This window comes from Podarcis filfolensis (genome assembly GCF_964270895.1).
Source record: "Podarcis filfolensis genome assembly, chromosome: 3".
Lineage (NCBI taxonomy): Eukaryota > Metazoa > Chordata > Lepidosauria > Squamata > Lacertidae > Podarcis > Podarcis filfolensis.
Genome location: NC_139606.1, coordinates 39936502 through 39950393, shown reverse-complemented (window position 1 = coordinate 39950393; position 13892 = coordinate 39936502). Strand labels below are relative to the sequence as shown.

Sequence of the window (13892 nt, the reverse complement as noted above, 5' to 3'; positions counted from 1 at the left end):
TAAGGAAAAGGAAATTAAGTTCCGGCAAGATGGAAAGGATACTAAGTTCTGCATCTACACACAATTCTTGCAGAATGTGTTCAGTTGAGAGCATCATAATGGCCATGGTGGAAAAAAAAATTCTTTTTTTAAGGTGGGAGGGAAGAGACACCAGAACTAAAAAGATAGCGGTTGGTTTTGACAGCAAAATATTCAAGGAAATAAGTGGGGGGCTGGGTATTTTCTGCACGGAGGAGGAGAAGAAAATGGAGGGGGCATGACAATACCATCCAAATACGTATATATAGAAGGATGTCAAAAGTTTCCAGCTGCCATATGGAACAATTAGCAAGGGCCCTACATAGGGTGGCCATAACATGACTCAGATCATCTCCATGACACCTACATTCCATTCAATGTCACACAGCAGAGGCTGGAAGCTTCAAGGCTGCTTTCCCTTCTGGTTAACTTTACAAAAGCCATGTGCCAATAGCAAGAAGGAAGTAAGAGGCATTATCAGAGTTCATGGACACCGTTCCAGCCAGGCAAAAACACTCAGGGTGTGAAGTGAGGATTGTGGCCTGGGAAAAGTTCCAAGGGCCGGACAGAGAGGGCTGAAGGGGCACATTTGTCCCAGGAACATGAGCCATTATACAACTATTCCACACCCACAGAAATCCCTGCCACCTCATGATTGGTGAGTTAAAGATTATTGCAAAAAGAGACTGCTGTAATTCCTGTCAGTGACCAACCTTTTGGCAGGCTTTCACAAATTTCAGCTGGGAGGAAGAACCAGTCATTGCTGACATCACCATGGACTTTGCTTCCCTAGACTCCACTAGCACACACACAAGACTTGGGAATCCCTCCTTGTACTTCTGAGACTCTCCAAACCCCAATGTGAGTTGAGAAACTGAACCCCTCTTCCTCTGTTACCCCAGATATTCTGGGAGTGTGCAAAGAACTTAGAACAGAAGCAGGGACTCTGCTATCCAGAACAAAATAAGACCTCTTCTGCCTCTGAGTTCTCTGTGATGTATGAAGAGCCTACAGAAGAGAAAGGGACTCTCATTTCGTGTGATCAACCAAGAACTGTGGTCACCACTAGTCATCTGCAAAACCCCTGGCAAGCTGATAGCCGAGGGACAGTTGTTTATTTAAAGTGTACATTAGACTGTATCTAGAACAAAATGGAAAAAAGACTGCTTTGAAAATAAGCGGGGTGTGTAATCATTTTTAATTATTCCACTGCTATCCCTTATCAGGACAACCCAATAAATTGCTGCTTTTATGCTTTCCCCTAGAGTAAAACAGTGCCTCTAGAACCTTTCTCCAAAACATAATTAGATCAACTGCTGTCAGTCACCACAGCATCTCTGTGTTTTGTTATTTGCTGCATTTAAACCTATTATCTCGTTAATCCATTAGGGAGGAGAATAAAGCCAAAATAATTCTTAAATGTGCTTCAAACAAACTTAAATGGCTTAGACTTGTTAAACTGGAACCTTCTGTGGCTGTAAGAGCACATTCACAACCACCCTGGCTATGAAATGTTATTTTTTTAAAAAAAGAAATTTAAGTATCATTTCCCTTCCATCGCCAATACCTAGCCAACAACTTCTCATCCATTTCAGCTTCCCAAATGTATTTGTTAAAATTACCCAACAGCCCTAGAACAGAGCTGGGGAAGCTTTGACCTCCAGATCTCGTTAGACCACAACTGGCATCTTCCCTGACCATGCTTGCTGTGTCCACAACATTGGGAGCAGAGGTAGTCAATGCCACATTCTCTAGAAGGTTTTGACTACAACTCCCATCAGCCCTAGCCAGCATGGCCAATGGCCAGGAATGACAGCAACTGTAGTCCATAATTTATAGATGACACCCCATTGGTTATCCCTCATCTGGAGGGCCAGGGCAGCCAAGAAGTCACTCCAATATTTCATTTAAACTTTTAAAGGTATCCTCTACAAGGGATTCTCTTTTATACAACAAACCTTATGAAAATATGACAAATACACTGCTGGGAAAGGGAGTCAGGACCAACACTTACTATAAACTTTATGTGCATTTTCACACTGTTACCTTATTATATATAATTTTGATCTGCATGGATGTTGTTTGAAACACTAAGCTCCTAAACATTCAATTCTTGGAGGAGGTTGCAATCTCAGAAGACAAATCACCACCCAAGCCAAAGCTCGTATCCACATTCAAACTTTCAATTTTCTTACATTTGCTGAGCAAAACTCTCTTCACTATCACTTTGAGAATACACAGCTATTCCCAACATGACATTCTAAGAAGATGACTTACATCCTGCAATAATTACAAGTCGTTCATAATAGGCAAGAAGACGCAGATCAATTCAGACAGTCTAGTCCCACTTACACCAGAAAACCAAAACAAAGCTATTAACGTAAGTAAGGATCACCCACTGACACCATAATAATGGGCCTAGAGCTTCCACCCACTCTTCATTGTGACTCAAATTACCTCTGAGTGGCCACACCCTTTATTAAAAATAAAGACAGATCAAAGGGTAGTGAGACAATTATTTTTAACTCGTGAATCTATTAGAGAAGTCATTTCCAAGGTATTCACTTTATGCTTATCAAGAGTCACCCCAGGGGACAAGCTGCCCTGAAATACAGCTTGTCTACCACTATCAGTCTTGCTTGACATTGTGGAGTCTACAGCCACCAAGAAGCATAGGATGTGTTCCAGGATGCACAAGGTAGCCCAATGCCAGGGACCGTCTGGACACTGAGGAGTGGTGGCTGGGTATTGATGAGTGGGAACCGGGAGAAGGGGTGTTGTTGGAGATTGACTTGGAAGAAGGAATCAGTGATCTGGGGAAGCCTGTAGCAGCCAGGAGATGAGAGCCAGAAGCAGGAGAAGCTGCAGGATTGGAGAGTGAAGCACAAGTGCAGGAGTCTGGAGAGATAGGTCAGCCTGGTATAGAGTCTAAGGCTTTCATGCCTCCTCCTCCTGCCCCGCCTCTCCTGCTCCACTGTCTCCTAAGACCATAGAGGACTGAAGAGGGAGGAGCAGAAACAGGTTACATGCAGGTATAGTCTTTGCCTGCTTGCGTGCAGCTTGGGTGGGGGAAGATATAGAAGCTGAGGTTGTTTGGAGGGGTTCTGTGTTGCTGCATCTGCCTCATTGGGTGCACACCTAGGAGTAGCTGAAAGACAGGGGACTGATGGACCTGCCTTTTCCTAACTTGTAAGTGGGCTTTTATAAAGAGTTGATTCCTCACTCTGGACACTCCTTGCCTGGCAGTGCCGTGTCAGGCATGGTCAAAGCTCCATGGGAACTAGCAGCATGCCCTGGAACATTCAACAACACACAAGAACTACAGAGTAGCTAAATTGACATGGAAGAGGCACTCTGAAGGTAGAAAGTAAGGAAATCATTGTATTATCTGAACAGTCCATATAGCTTGGAAACCACATTTTATTTTTTTTCTAGCACTTCTCCCAAATGATTCCCAACAGCCAAACAGCAAAATAATGCATTTTTTAAAAAGTTGATATATTCACTTAGTAACACAAAATGTAGACAGATCACTTCCAACTACTACATTATTTCATTTCTTTTCAATGGGAGTGCTACAGGGTGTTCTGGGTTATTCTAGTTTCAAAGTCCTTAACAGGTGCTATTTAACTCGCCTTACAGCTGGGCATGCCCAGGAAGCATACCTCTTGCATGAAAGTAACTCGACGAGTCAGGGATTTGCAAGTTAATCAGAACAGCCAATCACTCTGAACCAAACTGGGTAGATTTTAATATGTAGGCATTTCTCAACAACAAGATTTAGTAATGAAAGGAGTTATTACTAAAAATGGTTGTCTACTAAGGAAGCCCAAGTATAGTTTGCACTGGAAAGTTTCTGCCCATACTCTTGAGCAACCTTCCTCAACCAAGTACTTTCCAGATGCTTCTGGATTTGAATTCTCATCAGCCCCAGCCAGCATGACCAATGGTCAGGACTAATCAGAGTTGGGAGTCCAGAACTTCTAGAGGGTACTCAGATGTGGGAGTCTGCTTCACTGCTTTTCTTCATTTATAGAAAAGTGCATTCATTCTTATAATTTAAAAACCACTGTATATTAGCCATCAGACACTGAGAATGGGAAACATAAGTCACTGATCCAACACATTCTCACAAGCTACAGTGATAGACTGGCACTGACAATACCATTGCCTTAAATGTATTCAGCATAAATATTTAGGACTGAGTTGCTGAGCGGCCATTTCAAAGAAAACGTTATTACTGATGTCAGGGAATCAGGAGCAGGAGCACTGGGGAGAGAGGATTGGGAGAGCGAAGGGGAAGAATCCGAGGGCAGCGTAGGGGAGTATGACAGTGGCCCGAGAGATTCCATGAGCTTCTCCAGCGAATCAGAAGATTCCCAGAAGGGGGCGCCGATGGTCAGGGCAAGGGGGGTCCCAGGGGGGACGCACCAGAAACAAGGAGCCAGAGGGGAACCCCAAAGCAGCAGTGGAGGATCAGGACCAGTTTCCCCACCAGAGCGTAGTGGGGGGGAGGAGTCACATGTGTCAGGAGCAGTGTCTCCTCCAGAGAGGGAGTCAGGGCTGACCACACCTCCAACGGAGGGGAGGTCAGTTGCAGCTAGCCCCCCCGATGGGGGAAGCAGTGACAGCAGCAGTGGAACGGTCAGGAGGAAAGCTGCTGGCTGGGCGCGCGCGCCAAGTTCAAATGTGCAGGCGCGCGGAACAGCAGGAGACCCGGATGGGGAACCAGCTCCTAAAGTCCGCCGGAGGGAGGGAGAAGGCTCAGGGGAATCAGCGGGAGAAGAGGCTAGAAAGGGCGGAACCCCGGCGGGCAGGCGGACCCAGAGGAGGAAGGAGCAGCGGAGAAGGTGGAGCAAGGCTAGACTATTAAATTGGTGTCAAGGGGGAGGAGACACAGACGGAGCATCAGTGGTCTGAGACTTTGGACGTGGGGCTGCGCGCTGCGGCTCTGGAAGTGAAACTGAACTTCAATAAAGACTTTTATACTTAACAACGAAGCAGCGTTGGTCCTTAGTGAGCTGGGACCTAGGGTAGCTCTGACAGTATGCTCCGTCCCCTTTAAAAACCTCGCAGCGTGAGTTGGTGCAGCGAGGGGCAAGACTTGGTGTTTTGCAAGCTCACGAAGATAGGCAAAGATGGCTACAGAGAGCCAGGTGAAAGAACTGCAAGAAGCAGTGACGACGCTTTACGCAGAAGTAGCAGCATCCAGGAAAAGAGAAGAAGAAGCAGTAGCGCTCTGCCGGGATCTGCAGGCAAGGTGGGACCGTTGGGGGAAAGAGGGGCTGCCAGGACCCAAACCGGAGGGAGTTGGCCTCGGGAAGAGGGGGGGCAGCCTAGTAGCCCACTTCGATGGGAACCTGCAGCAATACCCTAACTTCAGAGCTGACGTGGTTTACGCGCTCAATTTGCTTCGGAAGGACTTTAGAGATGAGGAAGAGAAAGTGGGCTTCATAATCACTCATTTGCATGGGGAAGCAAAAGCGTGGCTGCGGAATTTGTGGCGCGAAGAAGACCCCGCCCTCAAAGATTCCGATGCATTTATCAAAGCTATGGACGCTTGCTTTAAATCTACGGTAGATGTAGATGTTGCTCGGAGGGAAATGCATGGGCTACAGCAAGGGAAAGCGACGGTGAGACAATATCACTCACGCTTTTTTGCCTTATTGAACGTGCTGGGCTGGGAGAAGGACTCTATTGCTGTCAGAGACCTGTTCTGGGAGGGGCTAAGTGGAGAGGTGAAAGATGAGCTGGCAAGAGGGGAACGACCGCAAAGTACCCAAGAAGTTGCCCAAAGAGCGTTGGCGATTGGTGTGCGCCTGGAAGGACGCCCTTGGAGCAGGGAGGAAGGACGTAAGGCAAGCAGCCCAGCCAGGGCAACCCCTTTCTTTCCCAGAGAGGCGGGGCGGGCGCTGTCCATGCCTCCTTTGGGGAGGGGAGAAGAGCCGATGGAGATTGGTGGTGCCAGGGCTCAGACTGCCAGCAGAGCCCAAACACCGGGAGCAGTCAAGGCGAAGGCTCCTAGAGGGACCAGGAAGTGCTACATCTGCGACAGTGCTCAGCACATGGCCAAAGAGTGTCCCCAGAGGCTCCAGAAGCACACTGCAGCCTCAGCAACAGTAAAGGGAACAAGTCAGCAGCCGAAGCAGCCGCAGGGGGAAGAAGACGCCTGGTTGGAAACAGAGCCACTGGGGCCCAACCAGGCAAGTCAGTGAAGCAGTCCCCAGAGATTTTACAGCCCACAGACCCCCTCCCACCCAAACCAGTGGTGCAACTCACCGCATCGCTCCAGTTGCCCACTGGGCACACCATGCAAGTACCAATAACCATTGACTCTGGGAGCAACGCAGACTTTATAGGAGTGGACTTTATCAAGCAACATCGCATAGCACTCATGCCAGCCACGATGCCCCTAAACGTCGTCACGGTCGATGGCAGGAAGCTACTTGGAGGAGAGGTGGTACAGCAAACACCACCGATGGTGATGCATATTGGAAACCACCGCGAAGTCATCAGCTTCAACGTCACCCACCTGTCAGACACGCCCATAGTGTTGGGTATGAGTTGGCTGGATAGGCACAGCCCGGCATTAGCATGGTACCAGCGGCAATTGACCTTCTGCTCCTCCTACTGCGCAGAACACTGCATCCAGACCCGCCAGGAGGAGGAGGGGCAAGAGGATGAACCGCAGTTACACCTAGGCATGGTGCAAGCGGTACCCAACAAGTACAAGGAGTTTTTGGAGGTCTTCTGCGAGAGGGAAGCGGATAACCTGCCTCCCCACAGGCCTTACGACTGCAAGATTGACCTCCTGCCGGGAGCGACGCTGCCGACTGGGAAACTGTATTCCATGTCTGAAGACGAACTGCAAGAACTCAGGGAGTTCATAGATCACAACTTGAAGCGGGGGTTCATCCAAGAATCTAAAGCAGTGGGGGGCAGTCCCGTGTTTTTCGTGAAGAAGAAGGACACGCCCCAACGCAGGCTCATAGTTGATTATAGGCTCATAAATTCCAAAACAAAGCCCGCAGCATTCCCCATGCCCAAGATCGACGACCTGCTCGCGACGGTGAGGAAGGGACGGATCTTCACCAAGTTGGATCTACGAGGGGCGTACAACCTTATACGCATGCGGGAGGGCGATGAGTGGAAGACAGCCATGTTTACACCTTTAGGCACCTATGAATATCGCGTAATGCCTTTTGGTCTGCAAAATGGCTCCCATACCTTCCAAGCTTTCATGCATCACGTGTTAGCGGGACTCCTCTACAAGAAGTGCGTTTGCTTCCTGGACGACATCCTGGTCTTCTCGGAATCGCAGGAGGTTCACGAGAGGGACGTCAAGGAGGTCCTGCAGAGGCTACGGGAGCACAGACTTTACGCCAAACTAGAGAAGTGCCAGTTCGACATGACGGAGGTGGATTTCCTGGGCTACAAGCTGTCCGACAAGGGACTCGCCATGGACAGCACCAAGGTCCGCGCGGTGTTGGACTGGAAGAGCCCGCGCAATCGGAAGGAGGTCCAGAAGTTCGTCGGCTTCGCCAACTTTTATCGCAAGTTCATCAAAGGGTTCGCGAAGGAGACGGCGGCCATCACGGACACCCTCAGCTCCAAGAAGAAGAAGTTCACCTGGACGGACCAGGCGGAGCAGTCCTTTCGGAGACTCAAGCGTCTCTTCGCGTCCGAAGAACAGCTGCTACATGTAAACCCCAGCAGACCAATGAGGGTTGAGACGGACGCCTCGGACAGAGCGGTGGGGGCCGTCCTGTTGCAGCAAGATCCGCAAGGGGAATGGAGGCCGTGCGCATTCTACTCCAGGAAACTCAGCAAGGCGGAACAGAACTACACCATCTGGGACAGGGAGTTGCTGGCCATTCATGCAGCTTTCAAGGCGTGGCGGCACTTCCTCGTCGGAGCCAGACACACAGTGCAAGTCTGCACGGACCATAAGAACCTGGAGTACTGGCGCACGGCGCGGTTCCTGAACCAGAGACACATTCGCTGGGCGGAGTTCTTTGCGGATTTCGATTTCCGGATAGAATACATCCCGGGAGACAACAACGTCATGGCGGATGCACTATCCAGGAAGCCGCAGTATCTCGAGGAAGCGGCGCCGGTGGCGGCCAAGCACATTTTCGCACCGAAAGCGTGGGCGTGCGCTTCAGCTGCCGTGGACCTGGACGCGGTGCGTCGAGCGCTGCAGACGGATTCGTTCGCACAATCCAAGATGGAGGAGGTGCGAAAAGGCACAGCGAAGGACGACGAGTTCCAGATACAAGACGGACTGCTCATCCGCAGAGGGGCTCTCTACGTGCCCGGAGACGACCTCCGCGCGAAAGTCTTGCAGCAGCTACACGACGTGCCCAGCGCTGGGCACTTCGGCAAGGACAAGACGGCGGAATTAGTAACCAGAGACTTTTGGTGGCCCAAGGTGAGGGGAGAAGTCGCGGATTACGTCTCCAGGTGTGACACCTGCCAAAGGGCCAAGCCAGTACACAGGAAGCCGGCGGGTCTACTAGAACCCCTGCAGACGCCGCTCGAACCGTGGGAGAAAGTGGCCCTGGACTTTGTCACAGATCTGCCCAGCTCGCGAGGCAAAACAGCGGTGCTCGTGGTCGTAGACATGTTCACCAAGATGGCGCACTTTATTCCGTGCGCGAAGGTGGCCACAGCGGAACAGACCGCCAAGCTGTTCATAGACCACGTGTTCAAAGCTCACGGCCTGCCACGGTCCATCCTGTCCGACCGGGGTCGCCAATTCATCTCGAGCTTCTGGCAGAAGCTGCTGGGCATCCTGAACGTCAAAATCAACTTAGCGTCGGCACGACACCCGCAGACCAACGGACAAGCGGAGAGGGTCAACGCCATCATGCAGCAGTACCTGCGATGCTACGCCAATCAACAACCCTCGACCTGGGTGGACTACCTACCGCTGGCCGAGTTTGCCTACAACAACACGAAGCACGGGTCTACAGGAGTGACACCGTTCTTCGCCAATAATGGGCGGCATCCCAGAACTTTCCCGGGGTTAGAGACGAAGGGGGAGGGGGAGCCAAGGGGAGCGGAGCACTTAGCAGCAGAGTTACAGGAGGTCCACGAGCAACTCCGCAGGCAATTGGAACTGGCGAAACACGCCTACAAAATGCAGGCAGACAAGCACAGGAGGGTCGGGGAGGACATCCGGGTGGGGGACTGGGTCTGGTTAGCAGCCCAGGCAGTGCCGGCCAGGACGCTAGCTAAGAGGAAGCTCAAGCACAAGCAGCTGGGACCTTACCAGGTCGCGGCGCAAATCAATCCAGTGGCCTTCCGGTTGACACTCCCGGAGGGCTCCAGAATGCACCCAGTCTTTCATAGGTCAGTGCTCACGCCCTACAGGGAACCCCACAGGTTTCAGGCGACAGGGAACGCGCCAGACCCACTTAACGAATCTCCGAAGAGGGAGGGGTCACGGAGGGCGACGCCACTCAACGAGGTCACGGAGATTTTGGACTCGAGGTGGGGGGAAGAGGGGGTGGAATACCTCCTCGCCAGGGAAGGTACCCCAGCCAGCGCTAACAGGTGGGTACCGTGCTATGCCGTGGAGGAGCACTATCTTAAAGACGAGTTCCATGCACTCTTCCCACACAGACCTATGCCGGCAGAGTATTTCGACGACTGGCTCTTCACACCCACTCTGTCAGCCAGTACGTTCCAGGGTTTTTCATCAGCTGAAGAGACGACGCCGGACACTAGCTCCTCGGAGGGGTCTCTCTCGGGGTTTGCCACAGACCGCTCCTATTGGTGGGACACTCAACCGGAGGTGGGGTGGCGCAGGGAGTTGCTGCGGGGACCTTTGCAAGCAGTCTCACCAGAGGTACCCGGGGGAGGGGAGGACATGGACGTGTTGGGGGAGGATCCTGGATTCGAGCACATCAGCAGAGAGATGGAAGCAGAGGAAATCGACGTCGACGAGCCAGTTGCGGTTGGGCCGGATGCAGTGGACCGGCTACACACCAGGGGGGAAGAATGGTATCCCGCACTCACACCCACTGGACTGGAGCACCCGGAACCCACACCCGAAGAGGGGGAGGGGGGAAGGGGGGGCTTCGAGGGGGGGATGGATGTCAGGGAATCAGGAGCAGGAGCACTGGGGAGAGAGGATTGGGAGAGCGAAGGGGAAGAATCCGAGGGCAGCGTAGGGGAGTATGACAGTGGCCCGAGAGATTCCATGAGCTTCTCCAGCGAATCAGAAGATTCCCAGAAGGGGGCGCCGATGGTCAGGGCAAGGGGGGTCCCAGGGGGGACGCACCAGAAACAAGGAGCCAGAGGGGAACCCCAAAGCAGCAGTGGAGGATCAGGACCAGTTTCCCCACCAGAGCGTAGTGGGGGGGAGGAGTCACATGTGTCAGGAGCAGTGTCTCCTCCAGAGAGGGAGTCAGGGCTGACCACACCTCCAACGGAGGGGAGGTCAGTTGCAGCTAGCCCCCCCGATGGGGGAAGCAGTGACAGCAGCAGTGGAACGGTCAGGAGGAAAGCTGCTGGCTGGGCGCGCGCGCCAAGTTCAAATGTGCAGGCGCGCGGAACAGCAGGAGACCCGGATGGGGAACCAGCTCCTAAAGCCCGCCGGAGGGAGGGAGAAGGCTCAGGGGAATCAGCGGGAGAAGAGGCTAGAAAGGGCGGAACCCCGGCGGGCAGGCGGACCCAGAGGAGGAAGGAGCAGCGGAGAAGGTGGAGCAAGGCTAGACTATTAAATTGGTGTCAAGGGGGAGGAGACTCAGACGGAGCATCAGTGGTCTGAGACTTTGGACGTGGGGCTGCGCGCTGCGGCTCTGGAAGTGAAACTGAACTTCAATAAAGACTTTTATACTTAACAACGAAGCAGCGTTGGTCCTTAGTGAGCTGGGACCTAGGGTAGCTCTGACAACTGTTTTTATAATTAATATAAATACATATATTCAGGGATTTAATCCTATCCAAAAGGATCATATGGTTACACAATCACTTGAGTGACCAGAAGACTATTCTTATTTTACACATTTGATAAAGATCACACAAAGTCATAACAGGACAAACTGTTTTTAATTAAGTTTGCCATTCAAAAAGTACAAACAAATGTTTGTTAAAAAAAGTAATAATGCATGGGCATTCTCTCAATGCTGCTTTTCTCCAAGAAGAACAGACAGTTCTTTCTCACACAGTACACAAATAAGAATATTTATATATCAACATATTAAAACAATGTTTTAAATACAATGGCTAAGATCCAAAGAACTACATTAGGTGTGCTCAGCAATCTGGACATGCTCAGTGGGATTTTTTTAATATATTCACCTCTCCTTTGAACAGTAGATCCCCCCCACACTATATTACAAATGGTTTTTAAGAGGGTTTTTTTCAGTTTCAGAAGAGCTTTGCCATGTGTCCAAGGGCAGCTCTTCAAAAGGCAAAGTACAAGGCTCATTTGACTGTGGGGAAGTAGTTGTCCAGCATCCAAAAAAGCACACAATATATTTTTACATAGCTTACTGAGCCAATGTACTTTCTCCTCTTTGAATCAGTCTTCCAATGACAGCCTAGAACTGTACCTCCCAGATGTTTTGGACTACAACTCCCATCATCCCCAGTCATTGGCCATGCTGTAGTAACACATTGGGGGAAGCTAGTCTAGAGGGATTGACAAACTAATCCAGTGTATCTCAATAAACATTTCCACATAGGTTGCATTCAGTAAAAGGTCTCAAATACAAGCTTTTCAGAAAACAGTGGGGATCATATTCACAGTAGCAAAGAACACTAAAGGGAGCATAAAGCTGGTTCTCTGTCAAATTCAATATTTATTTGGATTTTATGAATATGGCATGGTTTTCCTCGTCACATTTGAATTGGTCCTTTGTCCAAGTTGCTCAAAGCAGAGTTCATTTAACTTTATTCTTGGATTCACCCTGTGGGTTAATTTAAGTAATACACTATGTGGCATTGGGCAAATGAAGTAATATCAGGCAATGTACATTTGTGACTCTTTCCAATCAAAATCCTACAAGTGAACATATCTCACAAATACAAGCTGTTCATTTAAAAGCAATAATGAATATTAGTCTTAACGTTATGACAGTCCACATGAAGGATGGGAAAGCAGCTAATCGCAGCAGCCAATTAAATGGAATAACCTCAAAGGAAGAAGTCTCCAGTCTGAACCTCACCTGTGCTAAGGGGCTTTAGGCAAGCTACTTTCACAGCATCTGAAAATGGGGGGATATTAATATAGACAGAGTTGTTGTAAGGAATGCAACAATACAATGAATGTGAAGTTCTATAAACACTTGAAAATCCTATAAAAATATTAGTCCGTGGATTTCAAAGCATTTACCATGAGTATGATTAAATGTTAGAGATCACCTTCTATTTCCACTGAAACATGCTTAGGGCCCAGCCACAAATTTTCATTTAGATTCCACAAAGCCAAAGAAACATGTATTTGGGGTTGTGGTTTTTCTCCTCTCTCTCTCTCTCTCTCTCTCTCTCTCTCTCTCTTCTGCTTCTTCTTCTTCTTCTTCTTCTTCTCCTCCTCCTCCTCCTCCTCCTCCTCCTCCTCCTCCTCCTCCTCCTCCAAGTTGTAGTTTCTAGGTGTATTTTTCCTCTGCCACCATGGGGATCAATTTTCTGCCTCAAAGAACCTACTTTTCCAGTAATGTTGACTAATATATTCAACACTGTATGCAATTCAAATTAGTTCTCTCACCAGAGACAGATTTATCCTGAGAGATTAGCTGCGCCAAAACAAACAGGAAAAGTCCCTGGACAGTCTTCACTCTTCAATATCATGCTACCCTACCATAAACAGAACTCAAGAACACAGATGATTCTTCCACAACTTTTGTACTATCAAAATTTTATCCTTGTAAAAGCCTACTTACTATTCTTTTAAGCATTCAACGCATAAAATGCAAAGGAGATTTCCATTTATTTCCAGCAGATGGACTAAAACGGCTTAAGGTTTTCATCTGCCTCTTAGGATCTCCTAGTCCTATTAGTCTGTTTTCATTAAAAATTTACCAGGCTGAAATATTGTGTTTCTGCCTTTGAGGCCATTAGAGGAAACCAAGTACATGCACTACCTGACTGAGAATGAAGAGCTACAGTGAAAAGGTAGGTGAGCCACAAAATGCCCTTAGCAAATATACTTATTTGGCAGACGTATGGGAAGAATTGCTTATAGAACTGATGTCGAAACTGGTTTTATTTTGGCAAATTATGTGCAAAAACAGAAGAAGATATCTATTAGTATCAGTATTGTTATTTACTAAATTTGTATACTGCCTTCATCCGAAGATCACAGGGTGTTTCACAACATAAAAATACAAAACAAAAACAAACCAATAATCTGAGAGCAGACCACCCTAATAGGTCCCCCACCTCTGCAGAGGCTGTAAGGTGGTGAAAGCCTAAACCTCAAAAGGAAATGATCTGGCCAGGACAAGGGACTAATTACCCCACTTTCAGATCACCCTCTTCCTGACCTGTTGGGGAAAAAAAACAAGGCCCAGAGCATGGTTTGCCACATCCATTGGGCCAGTGATGTTGATCAGTGATGGTCATCATGGCAGCTATGAAGTTCTGAGCCACCCCAGAGCCTGTAGCCTCAGCAGAGATGTTGAAACCAGCATTCTGGGAATCTTCAACACTGCGTCTCTGCTAGCTCAGGCAGGGAGACTGCTGGGTAGTGAGGCGGGTGTTAAACCAGCAGAATCCCTAATCTGTCCCAATTGCCCAATGCCAGAAACACACACTCTAGATCCCGTCTCAGTTGGGACAGAGAGCCTGGAGAAAGAGACAGAATCTCTATAGGCTACAGCAACTCCCCCTCCTCGACTCTCAAGTCTGCCCCGATGCAGCAT

At 49.4% G+C, this 13892-nt stretch overlaps 1 protein-coding gene across 8 annotated transcripts in view; it reads right to left on the bottom strand.

Moving 5' to 3' along the window:
- MYO6 (myosin VI) overlaps nt 1–13892 on the bottom strand; it is a 113235-nt gene that overhangs the window by 86268 nt on the left and 13075 nt on the right. The gene's annotated exons all lie outside the window — the stretch shown is intronic.